This window comes from Bos javanicus, chromosome 7, assembly GCF_032452875.1.
Source record: "Bos javanicus breed banteng chromosome 7, ARS-OSU_banteng_1.0, whole genome shotgun sequence".
Lineage (NCBI taxonomy): Eukaryota > Metazoa > Chordata > Mammalia > Artiodactyla > Bovidae > Bos > Bos javanicus.
Window position 1 is genome coordinate 87,652,593 of NC_083874.1, and position 18,113 is coordinate 87,670,705.

The 18,113-nt window shown below is 36.4% G+C and overlaps 1 long non-coding RNA gene across 1 annotated transcript in view; it reads right to left on the reverse strand.

The window, feature by feature from the left end:
- The window catches only part of LOC133252062 (uncharacterized), a 169,258-nt gene that overhangs the window by 57,799 nt on the left and 93,346 nt on the right, over positions 1-18,113 (reverse strand). The window contains exons 2-3 of the long non-coding RNA XR_009737799.1: positions 5,819-5,846; positions 2,817-2,899 (exon numbers count right to left, since the gene is read on the reverse strand). This is a non-coding gene — a long non-coding RNA (uncharacterized LOC133252062). The remainder of the gene's footprint in view (positions 1-2,816; positions 2,900-5,818; positions 5,847-18,113) is intronic.

An 18,113-nucleotide genomic window follows, 5' to 3' on the forward strand; every position in this document is an offset into this window, starting at 1 on the left:
ATCACTGATTTGTAAGTTTTCTATTATAAGAAAATTTATCTTTATAATGTGTATTACTTTATAATAAGAAAATAACTAATTAAAAAAGATTAAGAGACTTTGCACTTATGAAATTATGGCTTCAAAATCAAGTACTCTGGACTTGAAGGTGAGCCAAGTAGAAACAACAATGATTCAGATAAGTAACCACACAAAGTGCTAGGGAACTCCCACTAAGATTGACAGGCATGTTTTACCTGGGTGATTTATACTGGAATATTGTACTTGTACAATATCCTCATTTATTGAGGATACACTATATTATTAATACCAAGGCACTAAGTCAAGAAGGAGACATCAAGTGACAATGTAGGCAGGGTTTCTATAATCATGAAACTTGTATTATAATTTTTATCACCACAGGATGATAAATTTGTTAAATTTGTGGGTCAATAATTTTATTAACATTCATTCAACAAGTATTTATGAAGTGCCTACTATGTCAAGTAACAAAGATATAACAGTGAACAAATACTCCATATTTATCTCAGTTTACACAAATTCCAAATAAGGAAAAAAGATAACTTACACATAACTAATATAACTGTTATTTACCTAAATTTTAAGACTGAACAGTCCATAAAGGTGCAATATATAAGAAAATGATTTCCATATTTCTTTCTATATAGTCAGACTTAGCCAAACACTAGTGAAAGTATTTTCCATTTTTCTGACTTCTAAAATAGTAGTGTTGACCACTACTCTCTTATAGGATAAGAGAATAATAATATTCTTTTTCACTAGAGACACTGGAAGAACATTCAAGTTGAAATGTTAATAGAACACCAAAATCAATTGCTGCACGTTTTTCTTACTGTAATTCCCTGGGTAAGCCTCATTCTCCTGAGGGCTGCCAAGGAAGACAACTAATAGAGCTAAGCGACTTGCAGAATGTTGCAAATGCTAGATGGTGATTGACTGGAGAAGCCATGATGTATAATTTATCCAAGTGGCAAGCAGCTTGAGCAAGCTCTAATGTAATTTTGGGCTTAATTATTTGGAAAAAAAGGTAAATGGCACATGAATGAAATCCATAAATGATACAACCTGCGAGTTATAAATGCCTATGAGAGGAGTAAATAGTGCAAAGGTGTAGGGAAGTAACACGTATCAGGAGGCAACAGCCCAGAGAAGCTCCGCTTGGAAATACGCAGGCGATGCCGAGGACAGATGCTGTCTGCTGGGCCGGTCAACTGGAAAACTGTTTCTAAAGGTTTGCAAACTTTACAAGAATACATATGTACACTTATGCATATGCACTCTTGTACACACATTGCTGCACTGTATATACTTTCATAGTCAAGATTTGTAATCTTCTGATATGGTTCTTTATTTAAAGGGTCTAGAGCTGAATGGATTTCTATAGGGCAACAGGTATGTTTATTTAACTAGGGCCTGGAACAGAGACAGTAGTTAGTTGCAGTCAATTAAAGGGATCTGGAAAGCAATACACCTGGTATCATTGTATTTTACCTTTAGAAATGCAAACATGCTGATGATTGCAGGTGCATGGTTCAAATCTGCTTCTAAAATTCACCACTGTCCTAGAGAAAGACACACAGCAACAGTACTCCCAAATTCTTCAGTTTCTTTCGATCTAATTCTTCTGCAAGGTATTTTTTTCTGAGACTGTTACACAATTTTATAAGCAGACCAGTTTCAAGTCTTTCTACACATGTGGGTCTGGGATTAGTAAGAAGTATTAGAACCCTCACCAGCTGGTGGTGATTACTTCTCCCATCATGGTCTACCACACAGTCAGGTGAGAATTCAGAGTATATTTTTTCTACAGTTTTCTCTATTAAATAAAGCTTTTTCCCTACAACAGTGATATATGTAAATATTACTATTAATGTGCACACTATGTTTTAAAAGGATATTAAACAAAATGAAAATATTAAAAAAATGTGCTGGCCCCTAGTTACAATGAATGTTCTTCTGTATCCTTCAGCTCTTAGCTTCAGTGTTAATCACTAACTTGTTCTAACTTCACACCAAACTCCCTGGAACTTTTCCTGGCGTTAGAATCTCACACGACAGACTTTCAGGATCTTGCTGGTCAAATCTCTCTCTTATATGCACCATGCTTCCTCTTCAGAAGCTTTCAGCTTCCTTCTCTTGTGTTTTCAGAGTTGGTGGTGGTGAGAACTTTTACTGCCTCACTGACCATCATTTCCCCATTTCCCTCTTTCCTTTCCTGGAGGAGTTAGCAAATCACCTTTATGTCTCACAAGAATTAGCAGAAGTTGGCAAAGAGGAAAAAAAATGTGTGTATATGTGTATATATATATTTTTTCCATGTGTGATAAATACTATCTTGAAAATTAATTACCTGCTTCTTTTCCTTCCCAGATACTCATTCTTACCCTCTCTCTTTTGGGACTGGCCTCATTCTATGATAGAGTCCATCATCTTTCAAACCAGTCCCAGCTCAGACAAACCTACTGAAATTGATTTGTATCAAAAAAACTTGAAGTTTAAATAGGGCTGTATTAATAAATGTTTAACAGTTTGTTCTGAGTGGGAGGAACAGAGGTAGGGAGAGGCCTGACTTGTGGCAACTCCCACTTCTGTGGTGTAAATACTTCCACTCTGGCTGGTTTCAAGCTTCCAGTGTGATGCCAATGTATGCAGAACTGGAAAGAAATGATGACCTATGTGAACCAGTGTAGACAGTGCCCAACACACTCCTGGAACACTTAGCTTATTAGACCAACTTTTAAATTTAAATGTATTACATAGCACATAACAAGTTTCGAAGCAGAGAATGTACTTACCTCATATGGCCACCCAGCCATAAGTTTTGGAGCCCTCACTTCCATTCCTGGTCCTTGCTTCCTGACATGGCAATATGGATTACCTGAGTACAAAGTGAGATACATATCTGCTATATCAATTCTGAATGCAAAACCACTGGAAATTGTTTTCTCAACCTAACACAGGTTAATACTATAGGTCCTATATATATCAGATCTATTACCTTGCTACCTGAATGCATTAAGCAGCACCTCTCTTCATCCTCACATTAGCTGGATTACAACTGTCCCATTGCTGAGATTATTTCAAATTAAAGCAATGTGCTTGAAAAATATACACCCAGGAATAATCCTGAGTTGAAGGAAGTGGATAAATTGTGGGAGGAAAATTGCCTGATTAGCAAATAAGAGTCCTCAGGTTGTGTTTTCTGATGTTCAATATTAATAGCATAATCATGTACAACAAATTTTCCTTTGAGACAAATTAAGTCATTCAAAATCATTCAAACAATTTTGATGTTCATACTTTATCATTTATAGCTCAAAATCTTTCTCTGCCATAAAGACATTCCACCACATCCTATGCAAAAAGGCCTTGTTTCATCACCCAGGTGATAAACTCTCAGAGCACGTGGCAGGCCAGATATATTTTGTATCCTCCACAAAAATCCAATATTTAGTAGTTTATTAACTGACCATTTTGTGAATTTTAGCTAAATCTGAAGGGTTCTGGCTGAAACTAGTGATTCTCTTAATCCATAGATAGGCTTTCTCTAGTTTCTCTAAACTAAAAGTTAGGACATATATGAGGACAATAATTTTTTCTAATTTACACAGTTCTTTATATGGAAAATCATAAAAAAACACAGACCACAGTTAGTCATTTGTTAACACAAAACAGTTTTTCCTGAAAATAAAGGAAGTTATACTACAACCATAGAAACCCTGGACTAGGTAGTGTGTGTGCTAGTCGCCCAGTCGTGTCTGACTCTTTGCGATCCCATGGACTGCAGCCCACCAAGCTTCGCTACCCATGGAATTTTCCAGGCAGGAATATTGGAGTAGGTTGCCATGCCCTTCTCCAGAGGATCTTCCCAACCCGGGGACTGAACCAATGTCTCCTGCATGGCAGGCAGATTCTTTACCTTCTGAGGCACCAGGGAAGCCTGGACTAGGTAGAATTCTAGTCATTTATTGCTGTGTAACAAATCATCCCCAAACTTAATGATGGGGAGCAACAACACTTATTTTGTCTCTCAGAGTTCAGCTAGGTGGTTCCAGTTGGGGATAACTGACATCATATGATGGCTGGCATTTAGACAGCCTGTCAGATGGAGGCTGGCTGAGCAGCTCTCTGCCTGCTTATAGTCTTAGGACCTCTCCAAGTGGTCTCAATACAAGGTCTTCTCAGCAGAGTAGCCATGCCTCTTCCATGGTGGCTCAGTGAGTATGGCTGGTGAGTGCCTTAAAATAAACTGAGAGAAGCTGCATGAATTTTCCTTACCTAATCTCAGAGACCACACAAACTCAAGGCTGCAATGTTCATTTAGTTAAGGCAGTCTCAAAGGAAAGGGAAATAGACTCCACCTCTAAAGTCTTACTGATTTAACTTAAAAAAATAACTGACATGCAATAAGCTGATATGAACTATCTGATATTTTGACAAATGTATAAACCCATGACACAATCACCAGAACCAAGATAATGAACTTATCCATCAGTCCTAAAAGTTTTCTCACACCCTTTGGTAATAATCCTCCCTTATCTTCTTCCCCGAATAACAAGCAATTATTTTCTGCCTGCTTTCTGGCACTAATGACTAGTTTGCATTTTCTGGATTTTATATAAATTGAATTCTACATGATGTGCTCTTTGTCTGGCTTCTTTTCCTCAGCATATTTATTTTGAGATTCATTCATGTTGTTGTCCATCTTAACAGTTCCCCCACAATGTTGTACGTGTGAATAGTTATTCCTTTGTATGGATATTCCACAATTTGTTTAGCCCTTCAGATGTTATAGATATTTGGGTTGTTTCCAACTTGGGGCTATTACAAACAAAGCTGCTGTGAACAATTGTGTACAAGTTTTGGCATGCATGTGCATTTTCATTTCTCTGGGATAAATGCCCAGGAGTATGATTGCTGGGTTGCATGGTAAGTGTATGCTTAGCTTTTTTAAGACTGCCATTGAATAGTATGGCACTCTGGAAAATATTTCCCAGTGGTTGTACAATTTTACATTCCCATCAGCAGTGTACAAATAATCCAGTTTCTCTGTATTCTCACCAGCATTTTACGCTATCACTAATTTTTAATTTTAGCCATTCTGATAGATATGCTCACTGCAGTTTTAATTTGCATTTCCCTAATGATGTCAGACATCTTTTCATGTGCCCATTTGCCATCTGTATACCTTCTTCAATGAAATGTCTATTTATATCTTTTGCACATTTTGAATTGTATTTTTCTTTTTTACTGTTGAGTTTTTGAGAGTTCCTTATAAAACATACACAAGTCAACTGTCAGGTCAATTATCTTTAAAAGAGCTTAAATAAGAAAAAAAATATGACATAGCTATTTCCAGTGTTTCATTTGCATGTGGTCTCACTCTCTTTCTTCCTTAAGAAATTTCTTTAGCATATCTTGTAGTGCTGGTGTGTGGGTCATTTTGTTTGTCTGAAACATCTTTATCTTTGAAAGTTATTTTTTCTGGGTATGGAATTTTAGGTTGACAGATTTTTTTTTTTTTTTGGTCTTTCAAAGAGTAAAGAGTACTGTCTTCTCACGTGCCTTGTTTCCAAAGAAGAGTCTACTGTCATCCTAATTTTTTTTCCTCTGTTCAATATGCTTTTGTAATCTGGCTGCTTTTAAGATTATTTTATCACTGGTTTTAAGCAATTTGACTATGATATGTCTTAGTGTGATGTGTCACATGCCCATCTCTAATCCAATCTCTGGCAAAGGAGAACAGAATCATGATGAAAGATTTAAACTATGATTCATCTCCTGGGGATATGCTCACCTTCTCTGAGCCTATTTTTGCATGACACCTGAAAAAGAAAACAGTTTTGTTAGCAAGTAAAAAGACATAAGAAAAATTTGGGAAATGAAAGACCTGAAAAGCTTGAGTATATTAAGGAACAGGATAGATATCAATTAAAAGATCTTAATTTCTAAATGTACACAGCATGAAATAAAATAGAATCATCCTGGGTATGACATACTTGTTTTAGTTGGCTTGGGATTCGAGTTAGGATAGTGTATGTTAATAAATATCTTAGGTGTCCAGGAAAAATTAGGCCTGTGTAGGAAAGGAGTTCACTCTTCCTGTGTAATGACAGTGGTACTCAGTTGACAAGGTGTGCACAAAAATCTTTACCTCCTGCAAGAAAAGTGCTTTATTGCATTCAGAAGATGACAGTTGTGGAGTAGGTAAGAATATACTAGAGCAAAGCAAGGGGCAGCATTATATTTTCAAATCAAAGCCTTAAAGAGGCACCCTGACCTTCTTCAGTTCCTCAAATGGTGCCAGTAGATTAGATGAGCACTGTATCCTTGGTCCACCCTTCTGTTTGTCCCTAGAAATTCATCCAAGAACCTCAGGACTGAAGAAGTAACTTATCTGATAGTCCCAAGGTTCACTGCATTTAAAAATCCTGTCTTAGCCAGCAAAAAGCAGAATTCTTCACAAATGTGGGCGTTTCATAGCCAGATCCATCACCATAATCTAACAAAGCTGATGATTCGTATCAGTCTTAACTATACTTCCGCACAGTAGTAACATCACAAGAAAATAAGGGCATAAGAATACATCACAAAACACCATTCATTACTTTGTTCATTTCATTTTTGAAAGAATCATCTAAAGGGGGGATAGCAAGTACAAGAAAGATTGGACAATTCCCAGTATGACTAGGAATGATGGTTTCACCAAGAACTGTACTCTTACACAAGAACTTAGAATGGAGTCATTTGAAAAGACCCTGATGCTGGGAAAGATTGAAGGCGGGAGGAGAAGGGGATGACAGAGCATGATATAACTGGATGGCACCACGGACTCAATGGACAGGAGTCTGAGTAAACTCTGGGAGTTGGTGATGGACAGGGAGGCCTGGCGTGCTGCAGTCCATGGGGTCACAGAGTCAGACACAACTGAGTGACTGAACTGAACTGAACTGGAGAATGGAATCATAATTCTTACATTCATGTTCTTCCAGTATTTGAATATGGTTTGATAGGAAGTGGGAAATTTTATAATTTTGCTAAAGTTATTCTCAAACTAGCATAGCAGGAGTCCATTTATTCCATACACTTTCGGGAATAAACAACATATATAAACCTCTTTGGTGGCCCCATCAGGAGGAATTTCTCTGCCTACAGATGATATGACACATCTCTCAGTTAACTCAAATCCAAATGTAAAATCCAGCCTTTAAGGACATTGCCATATGGATTTGTTACACACCCTGAGATGCTTTGGTTCTATAATCCAAAGACTAGAATATGCTCACCTGTATGAAATTTTGTATGAAAAATGTATAATGTAGATAAGCGATATCACTTTTACATGCTGCTTTTTATGAGAAGATGTAAGCACTAGAGTGAAAATGATGAACAGAATTCCTATCAAGTTGACATGTTCTTCATTTAACCATTTGAAAGCACCAAAGCAAGAGAAAGGTCATTATCAAAAACACGGCATAGTATTTTTATCTGACCAGTGAAGTGTGTTGCCCTGGTTCACAGTGAGAACCGTGACCCAGCCAAAGGAGAGTGTCACACTTAAAATCTGGTTTGCAATGTGTCTTTCATTTCAGCAGATGACCTCCTTTCTGCTACATATCAAAGAAGCTGTAAAGGTCAACTGACCTCTTAAAAGTGGGAGAGACAAAAGTCAGTGCTGCTACATCAGCTGCAGGATTTCAAGTCAGAATCTTTCCCCCAATATGCAGTAGGGTAAAGCAATCCACAGCCATCTAAGTAAGAGACAAACAACCCCCTCCCTTTGGGTTTGCAGAAGTCATCTGAGGTAGTTCTTTTTTTGGGGGGGGGGCAGTTTTAATAGCAAAAATGTATGCGTTTTGCAAATTTCTCAGATCAAATTGAGACTGAAAGAAAGCACTTTTAATAATTATGTCAGAAAACAGACGTACATGAGGTGCTTCCTAAGCAAACGGGGGCATGTGATCATATATAAAAACGAGGGCAGGATTGTAAGAAACATAAACAAATATGCAAAGTAGAGTTACTAAAACTCTGCACTTTATGGCCATTATATTGTCATAGAAACACAAATGAGTTTGCATGTGGAAATCCCCTTCCAAGACAGCACTGGTTGATGTCATTTTTGTCGTTATCACAGGAGGTGGAAAGTGTAGATGGGAGAGAGCACTTCTGCAAATAGCACAGGAGCTTCTGCTAATAATTATAATGTGCGATTGCTATGGGGTAAAATGATACTTAAGGATAGAGTGGGTTTGGAGGGTTTCATTTGCTGCCTTCCATTCTGGCCCCTTGTTCCTTTCTGGATGGCTACCAGCACAGAGGAGAAAAAGGAATCTGTCCAGAGCAAGAGGCTCTGTCTTCAATCCAGCTGTGAGTCTCTCATGGGAATACCCACCGCTCAGACTCTCCCAGCTGAACAGGGCATCCTTGGGGGGTTCCTACCAGAATTATTTCTGTGAGCTCATACTTTTTATAACTAAAACCATTTCCAAGGATGGAGGAATCCCAGAGTTAATTTTTGTCTTAAACCCTTTACATGTAAAGCACAAATGATTACTAATTGGGAAATTTATCTAGCAAATATTTGGGGAAGAAAAAACATACCTTTTTAAAATTGTTGTTGTTGTTATTGTTACAATGTTTCCCACTCTTCACCCCCTCCAAAAAAGAGGGGTGCAGGTGTGGGGGCAGAACAGAGAAAAGGAGAAAAGTGGCTTCAGCTCAGTGAAACACTAAAAAATGCACATGAATCAATTATGAAAAAGAGAAGGTCCCTTTGAATGAGGAAAAGCTGATTGGAATTAAGATAGGCTTTGTTCCTATCTGCAAGGTACAAGGAGGGGACTTTTCAGCGGAACAGAAAAGGGGGATTTGGGACTGTTTGGCTGCTTAATGCCATAGTGCTTCAGAGCCCATGTGAAAATTTGCTGCTGGCTATTAATCATCATTGTGCCCCTGCAAAGAAGCTGTTACAATGATGACTATATGTCATTATATTCCCACTGTAAGTAACGAATCAGAGAGCTGGGAAAGTTGGATAAGAGCGGCTGGCAAACTTTTAAGCGGTCGAATCTATTTAAATAAATTTACATCACATTTACTACTTTCTCTGGTATGGGAATCATACTTTAAAATGAAACAATATGCTGTGTTCATGGGGCCTGGTCTTTTATTCCCCTGTCTCTGAGCCTACTTTCCAGGTCAGCCTTTGCCAGCGCTGACAGCACGCTTTTCTCATAGCCTCTCCTTCTCATAGCCTTTGGTTGCTTTCAAGTTCAATTTAGCACAATAAAGTTGTTATGCATGACAGTTTGGAGTGCAGAATAGGTGGTGTCTGAGCCCGCTGTGTCGCTACAAAGTGGGTCCATTCTCTGTGGGCCGGCTCAGTTACTGGAGCCTTACTGGTGGGATTCAGCCATGGACTTCCAGACGTTCCCATCCTGACGAAAACAATTAGCTTCAAACCACACGAAGCCGCGGGGTCAGCCTCTCTTTGACTGAGGCTGCGCCATTTAACGTGCTGCAGTGGATTTCAAATTTATGTTGATTTATCCTGTTGCACTCCCCTTTTATGCACTTTATTTACAGATGTGTAAAGAACAGGAAAAGTTGGAGTCCCACATGCTTCAAAAGTTTTATCAGAAATCTAAACCATTGTTTTTATGTTTATTTTATAGAAAAATAGAGTTGAAACGTGTCAGGCTTAATTCCATTAGGCTGAACTGCCCAGAACAGAGCCCTGGGGTTTGCAAGACAGAATCTGAAAGGAAGTGTCTCCTTGGCTAAGCATCATCAACAAGGCAAACAACAAACAACCCTAAAATACTGGTGTTGTCAGTATAGTTTTCTATTGTGGGAGATTACCCTCCAAAATCCCACTCTGACCTAAAAGTGACAGATCTTTTAATAGAAGCAAGATGTAATTCTCAGCTATTATCAGCCACCATGTGTATCTGTGTGTGTGCATATGGATGTATCAGATCAATTAGTGTTTAGTATTCACTGATGTCCACCCAAGTCCTTACTGTCCTTAGACATATGATACATTCTGCTGCCAGAAAACAAATATCATTTGAGTTTTTGGACATTGCAGAATTGTCCTCCTGAGGAGAATATAACCTCTTCTCTTGTCCCTCTGATGAAAATCATGTAACAAAGCAAATTTAGGTGTAGTTTGAATTTTACCATCAGAGTCATCTAGGCCAGATGTCTTCAGTCTCTGAGCAATCCCAGTAAAAGAAATCACAGTTGTCTTGATTACTGATCTCACTAATTATAGGGTACCACCATCAAATAAGCCTCCTTCTAGATTAGAAATTAACTCAAAGCATATCTTAAAAGCATATTTCACTATCTTGAAAGAGTTCAGTATTTTTCTCTAAGCTATTGTAACATCTAAAAAAATTTCTTTTTGCCAAAAAGGTGAAATACAAATGGAAACCGTTCCAAGTAATGTTTAACTGTGTACTAGCAGAGAAGAGTAAAAATTAAAATTCCACATGGAGACAGTTTCTGGAAAATAATTCTGTCTTTCTAACATATCATTTAATATAATTTCAAAGTGTTTTTGACCAAGTTACATCATTAAAAATACAAATATATTTCACATCAGCAAAGTTTGTGAAGGAAATGCGACTGTTTGCGCTGGTCAGCCCTCTCCTTCTGCCAATGTTTGAATATTATTTGGTGTCACTCTTAGTAAGGTGTTTCTTTTGAGGTACTCATTTAGGATGGATTTTGGAAATGAGGCTAGACAGACAAAGAAAAATTGCATTATAAGAGAAAGTAAATGTGTTTATGTCAAAATCATTACACCCTTTCCAATTTTCAAATGGGACAATTTTTTGCCATTCAAGTGAGTGAATACTCCAAAAACTGACCAAGATATTTAAGCAATAAATCTTTTTTTTCTTGAAGAAATATGTCATAAGTGTATTTTTAAATCCCCCATGCAAAAGTAGTGACAGCAGAAGATGGTTTGATGGGAAGAGTATGCCTGGAAGTTTACACACACACACATACACACACACACACACCAGGAACACAATGTATAGACGTATACCACAGTATAGGCTAAACAGCTTAACACACATCTCATCTGAAATTTGGAAATACAGAGTTACTAACTATAAAAGTTCATTTCCTCATCTCAGAAGAAATTTCTAAGAAAATATTGTTAAATTAATAAACAGAAATAAAAGATGGTCTTGGGGGGAAGCTTGAAGGATTATAGTATGCCATAATTATTTTATGTAATTTACAGACCCAGAGTTTCAGACTGACAGACATATTCACATCCTTTATTTGAGAAGACATAACCCAGCAGAAACAGTTGTACATGGGTAGACCATCTTGACTTGTCGGTGAAGCTGCTTCTGTTAAGCTGCTGTGAAAGATGTCTGATATGGAAGATGGTCAATCTTCAGTGTTCTCTCAGGTTGAAGGAAAGAAGGGAAGAGAAAGAAAGGCCAAATGAAAAGTTCTTTATAGAGAGTGAATTTGAAGTGAGGCAATATATACAGAGAGAAGGCAGTATTCACCAAAAATGGCATCAGCAACATTAGCCAAATTTTACCAAAGTCCTTTGGCTAAAATAGGTATTCAAGATAGCATAAGCTTCAGGAGAATATAATTTTGAGTTTAAATTGCAGTTTTATCACTAGCTTACTTTGTGATACTTACCTGATAGCCTCAGGTAAGTTTCTAAAAATTCCTGGAGCATCTTTCTTCCCATTCATAAAATGAAATAATAATAATCCCAAAATATTCATGGTTGTTATGGAGACTAACCAACAAAGTAAAGTGCCCAATATAACATTTGGAATGTAGTATTCTAGAAATATTAATTCTCTTTATCTTAATTTTTTTTATATGGCTCTTGCAATTCTCATCCTTAGATTCTTCTGTTGGTCAAATAAGTCAAAATTCTGATATAAAATCTTAAAGAAATAGAGACATTCCTGGTAACAAATCTTACAATGGATTTCTGATGGTTTGGACTTGATAAAAACTATACCCATATAATTAGTTTTTATTTGGTTATATTTAGCCTTTGCTTATACTAGTTTGAACACTGAAGCAAATTAATAAAGACCTGAAAAAAGGTGCTAATACCATGGCAATGGTATCTTCCCTCATGTAGACATATGTTTAAAGAGACAATGGCATAAAACCCACAAGGTAATCTCCACAAAAAGTCTCCCAGAGCCTTAGTTAGCAATCTGAGATGCCAAAGATAAAGAGGCATTGGACATTATAAGAACAACTTGCTTAATGTTTACTCCTATGGCCCCCAAATAGTATCCCTTGGAGGAATAATGCTTTAGTGCTCATGGAAAAAAAAAAGAGTGAATTCATTGATCTAACACTCATTTATAAAAACAACTCCTCTGAGGCAAAGAATAACACCTCCCAAGTAACAAAACTTCATTCCTATGATATAGGCATGAAATCATATATGAGTTTGACAATGGGGAAGGGGAGGAAGAGGAGGACCTCTTCTCATTCAGTGTTTGAACTCCAAACTTAAGGCAAAACTTTCAGAAGAATATGTTCTGTTTCTTCTTACTATGTAAGTTTTCCAGGTACTAGCAATGATCTTGACCAAATGATTGGTCACAATGATTTTTTTCTACTATACTGCTACCTAATTGAATTCCTCTATTAATGACAGCTTTATTTTAAGCACTGCAAGTATACTGTAGAGTTAAATAGACATATATAATTAAATATTATAGTGAACTGCAAAAAGGACTCAATTCTATGTTGGAAATGCCACATATGATGGAAACATGATAAACATTTTTACTAAATACAGTAAATGGACATACTAGTTCTTTTTTCCAAAGTCTATTGTTTTTTCTATCAGTTGATCATATTCCTTAATGACATGGTTTTTGCATTTTTAAAAATATGCAAAGCATGAATCAGCTTTTGAACTTGACTTTTAAACCAATCTTCCTTTACAAATATTGATAGTAAACCAAGAAGAAATTAGCTACATTAGATTTCTGCCTATTTCCCTGTCTTTTAACTATTCAATAGGATATGTTTTCTTACATCTTCTCAACATTGACGTGATAATTTTCAAGACCTGTGAATATGGAATTAAACATACACATGTAAAGTAGGCTATTTGTGCAACATACCATCTTTAAACAATTTTTTGTTTTTATGGGCAAGCTGTTAATCAAGAGACATATGTGCTGTTTTATATACCCACATGCTTTACTACCATTTTTTAGATAAGCACCATAACTTAAGTTGTCTTCCACACAAAGTTCTGGCAAGCTTCAATAGATTCATTAGTGGGTTTTTCTTTACAACCAACGAAGCTCAAAGAGCTTCTAACAATGGAGCTAATCACTGCCTCTTCCCTGACCCAAGCTTAGGTTTTCCCTCCTTTCACTTCAGACTCTTATTTCATTTCTGAGCAATTGGATTTCCGTGGCACTCCTAGAACAAATAAATATCTCCCTTTTCCCCCTGCTTACATCTTTTGTGTATATTTTTTCTGTACGACTGCCCGTATTTAAACTAGTGTGGTAATGGCAGGGTTCTTCAGGTAATCTTTCATTGGACATAAATGGTGTAGCATTAAAATGCAGATAATGTTACCTCAATTAGAGAATGCTGTGCAAAACTTGAAAAAGACGTAGCTAAATGTTTGGACTAAACAAGTAAGTCTATGTTGTTAAGAGTGGGGCTGGGCAAGTTGCATTTTCAATAGATCCCTTAATGAATAAATGTTAGACTGTATCAACAGTCCTGAACAGGCTTGTGGTTTGTGTGTGCATGAAGTGTAATGGTATCAATTGACTAGCTCTTTGTGGTTGCTATAAAGTACTCTTGAATGTGTCAATGGAGAGAAGGCCTGCAGACAATGAAGCCATGACAGCTGAATGTCAGCAGCGACCTTGAACCTAAACTGGTTTCACCATTCCAGTGACTCCAGCTACAGTGGAGACATGCACTGGAGCCGGACCTTCGGCATTGCCTGTCATTTTCTGTGTTCAGATTCCAAGCACTTAAGTGACAATTTCACCACATTGCTAGACCCTGCTAATATGCATCAGTGAACGTTCACTTATTAGTGATGGGGCTAACGATATGTTCAGCATCTTAATCAGACTTGCGTTGGCATTTAAAAATACAAAACCAAAGCAAAACAGAGCATCATTCTAGACTAAATGTTTCATATAAGCAGACTCATCCAGAGAAGAGACTCAAAACATGTCTTTTCTGCAGCAATGAATTCTTTGATATCGATCTTGCATTACATAGCATTATGGCACATACATAACTGCATTCGTTATTGCTGCAAATAGCACATGATTAGTTAATTAAAATATGGCATCAAGGAATAATTAATATTTGGAATGCAGTGTTTCTTTAATGAAAAACAAGAGAATTCTTCTAAAGGTCACATTTACAGATTAAGTGTGTCTTTAACATAAATGGAATGTTATTAAGCTAGGCTCAATGTTCAGGAGAGAACTACAAAGGCTTTTGTGGCAAAATACCATTAATGAATTCAAGAAACTGAATCCCTTTGCTAATGCTGGAGTTGAGCAAGGTTAGAAGCCCAGATACAACTGGATGTTCCTAATACATTCACTGTATTCTGCAGTGGGGAACTGAGGGCAGGGAAGCAGGGGACTGGCTGGAGAAGGGGAGAGACTGCAGGACACAGAGGGAAAAAGGCAAAGAGAGAGAGAAAAAGAAGATTTTGATTGGTGAGAAACACATAAGCATGTGTATGCAGCACAGAGCAGTAATTCTGAAAATCGGCATTCTTATACTGTAGGAAGGATAGCTAATATGGTTTTGGTATTAAAACACGGTATTCATATTAAAACACGGTATTCACATGAAAGTACAATAGACTGATGACAGTGCGTTCTAAAGTAAATGGAACGTGTGTTAAGACTGAACAATATAAAGAAAATGATTAACTTTATAATTATGAAGATTTGTAAACACAGATTTGTTACTAGAAAGTTTTTGGGTGTTGATACGAGTGAGGTATGGCACACACACTTCATTTAATTAGCACATCTTTGAGTCCTAATCATCAGTAAAAACTTGTGTGACACAATAGTCTTTGAAGTAAATAAAATGGGGACACCACTGACCTCTTGTTTCTCTGTGCTTATCTCAAGCTCTTATATACTGTAAATAGTTAACTGCCTGATTAAATATGTCCTTTTAAGTCCTTTACCACATACAGTGGGAAAAGGAAACCCGTAAAGAATAAACCTGTGCCTTTTACTTGAAAAAAGTTCAATGTTGGCAAAAATTTTTCAGTAAGTTCCTAAAAAGAGGAAATCATATGTATGTTTTAAAAATAGCCAGAACATATCTTAAAAATAAGCATGCTACTCTGAGAAATGTTTACTATCCAGAAAACATTTGAACAAGAAGTTCATTATTTGTTTATTTATTTAGTAGTAAGTGTATTTTATCAGATCGTACAATACTATAGAAAAAAGGTAACGACATCATCTTGATTTTATCATTTTGGTTAAAATATTCATTATGTTATCAAGCCACCAAAAAAAAAAAAAAAAGAATACTTTTAAGACAGATAGTCAAATAAAGACTGAAAACCATCATCAATTTCCCTAAGATAAAATAAATGGGCAAAATTAAATTTAGTGCATAAAGAGGTTCTTTGGAACCTTAAATTCAATGTACAATGAAGACAGAGTAAAATAGGAATTTTTTCTGCATTAAGTTTTATGTATGTATTTCTTAGAAAAAAGGATAAATCCCCTTCTACTCTTTATGGGTACAACTGCAAAGTTGAGAATTCAATGTACACCTTTTTACATTACTATTATTACTTATAAGTGGGCTGGTACGTTGGCAGCTGTAAAAAATTAATCTGCTTCACTGACTTATGAGAGTTTGAGATGACTATTTTTATAATTTTTCCAAATATGTTTTATACCAGAAAGAAAGTATTAGTATCACCCAGTTTTACTCTGAATCATTGAGATTTATATGAATTATATGCATTAGGAAAAAATCATTTAGAAGTTTTTATATTTATATTGCACTTACCATGTATATAGACGTGGTATAATTTTTATGAATGCCAGAGAATAAAGGAACTTCACAGATGCCACCATCCATTATGAAGTGACATCTCTGCAAACTCTTATTGACATCATTTTAAGTTGCCTCCTCTGCTGTATAGAACTCTCAAGAAGACAAGCTCCAAATCTTGAAAAAATATCTTGATGGTTGAAATGAACACCGATTTTTGCTGTTATATGTATTTTAAAGTAGGATGATAATTCTCAAATGAGAATTAACCCCCTGTGAATATATAGGTTATGGAATTTAAGTTTAAATACAAAAGTTGTCAGAAATGAAATTCAGGTTAACAGGTCAACACAATGCCTACAGCCGAGGTGCTCATTTCTATTGGCCTACATACACTGGCAATCTTGACTAGACCCAAATTTATGTGGATGTCTGAAAATGTATCTTTCTTCATAAGACAATTAAAGGGCATGTTTGGTAAATAGTTGATTATATTATTTAGGAAAATATTCTAAATAGATGTTTGTTCTATGAAGAAATGATAGACTATTCTGTGAATAAATATTTAACTATGCTAGAATTTGTATTTAAAATTGTACAACAAACATGTATTAATATGGGATTATCCTTGTACTTAAAGCTACATTCCATAAATGTGTATATCAAGTAGGTTTTTCTTCAACATACATGAACATAAAGATGGGTCATTTTAGAATGCCCTTCACTTTCTTAAAGTCCCTTGAACTTTTTATTCTCAAAATAAATAAATAAATAAAAGACTGGGTTGAAAGTGAACTTGGAATTACTTTCAAATTTCTGGGTTACATATTTAAAATTTACCTTCATTTATTTGTATATTCATTCAGCAAATGCTTAATCTATCATACGTTAGGTTCTATGTTTAGAAAAAAAAAATTGGATTTCTGTGCCAATTTTCATTCTTTTTGTTTGCTTTTTAGCATGTAGTTCTTCAACTCTTTCAGCTATGAGAAAAAGACTGAAAAGTTTCACCTGGTTTGGTTAAACATGTAACTCTGACCTGAAACTCAAGCAGCAGCCCCACACAGGGCCTCACCTCTTTTCCCAGAAGATGAAGGGGCTCTATGCCTACACCCCGCCTCCACTCCATGTATCACTCAAGATTAAAAATTTCATTCTTAAAAAAATCCACTCAGCTCTGAATTTTCCTGGACTATATCTACACATTCAAATTTTAGTTCAACCAACCAGTATTCTACAGCAGCTCTTATGTTCCAGACATACAACTAGTTACTCTGTCAGATGGTATTTTATGCAATCTTTAGAGTCACTGTGTAAGGGAGGAATTTCTAAAGCTAAGACAATGCTCCAAATAAGGAAAAGCTACAATTCTAATCCAGATCTTCTCACTCCAAAGCCAGCTCTCTTACAGATAAATTCCTATATGCCAAAAAGACTACCTGATTCACTCAAGCCAAGCAGCATCTCTACTGAGTGGAAATATTAAGCAAACTAGAATCTGGATGAATGGATTTTCTTAAGCTCCTAAATAGAGAAGCCTATGGAAAAGAGAGTGAACAAAGATACACTTATTCAGTACATATAAGCATGAGCTCAGGTTAAAAGAACTCTGACTACATTCTAACTCCCCTACCCAATCCCTTTACTCAATTCTCCTCCAAGAAAACTGTGCCTTTCTTCTCTGAAACAGGGGTGACAACCAGGAGGAAGTTTTAGTGAGATTGTGCCTCTAAATTTAGCAAGTTTGAGGTTATGATGCTATAGCAGAAATCGGTTGCTACTAGGCCCAGCCATGATTTTATTCCTACACATCCCCCTCTGCCTCTACGTGGTACCACACTGGAGTGGTACAGGGCTAGGTGAGAACAACCACAGAAGTTCTTTCTCATTAGAGCTCTGATCAGGGATGACATCTTTCAAAAAAGAGAACTCAAAGAAGCTTGCCCACTGCCCAAATATTCAGTATTTCTATATATTTAATTTCTTTAGCTACATTTGAATGATTCTATTCTTACCAAACAAATTTTTTCAACACATTAAGG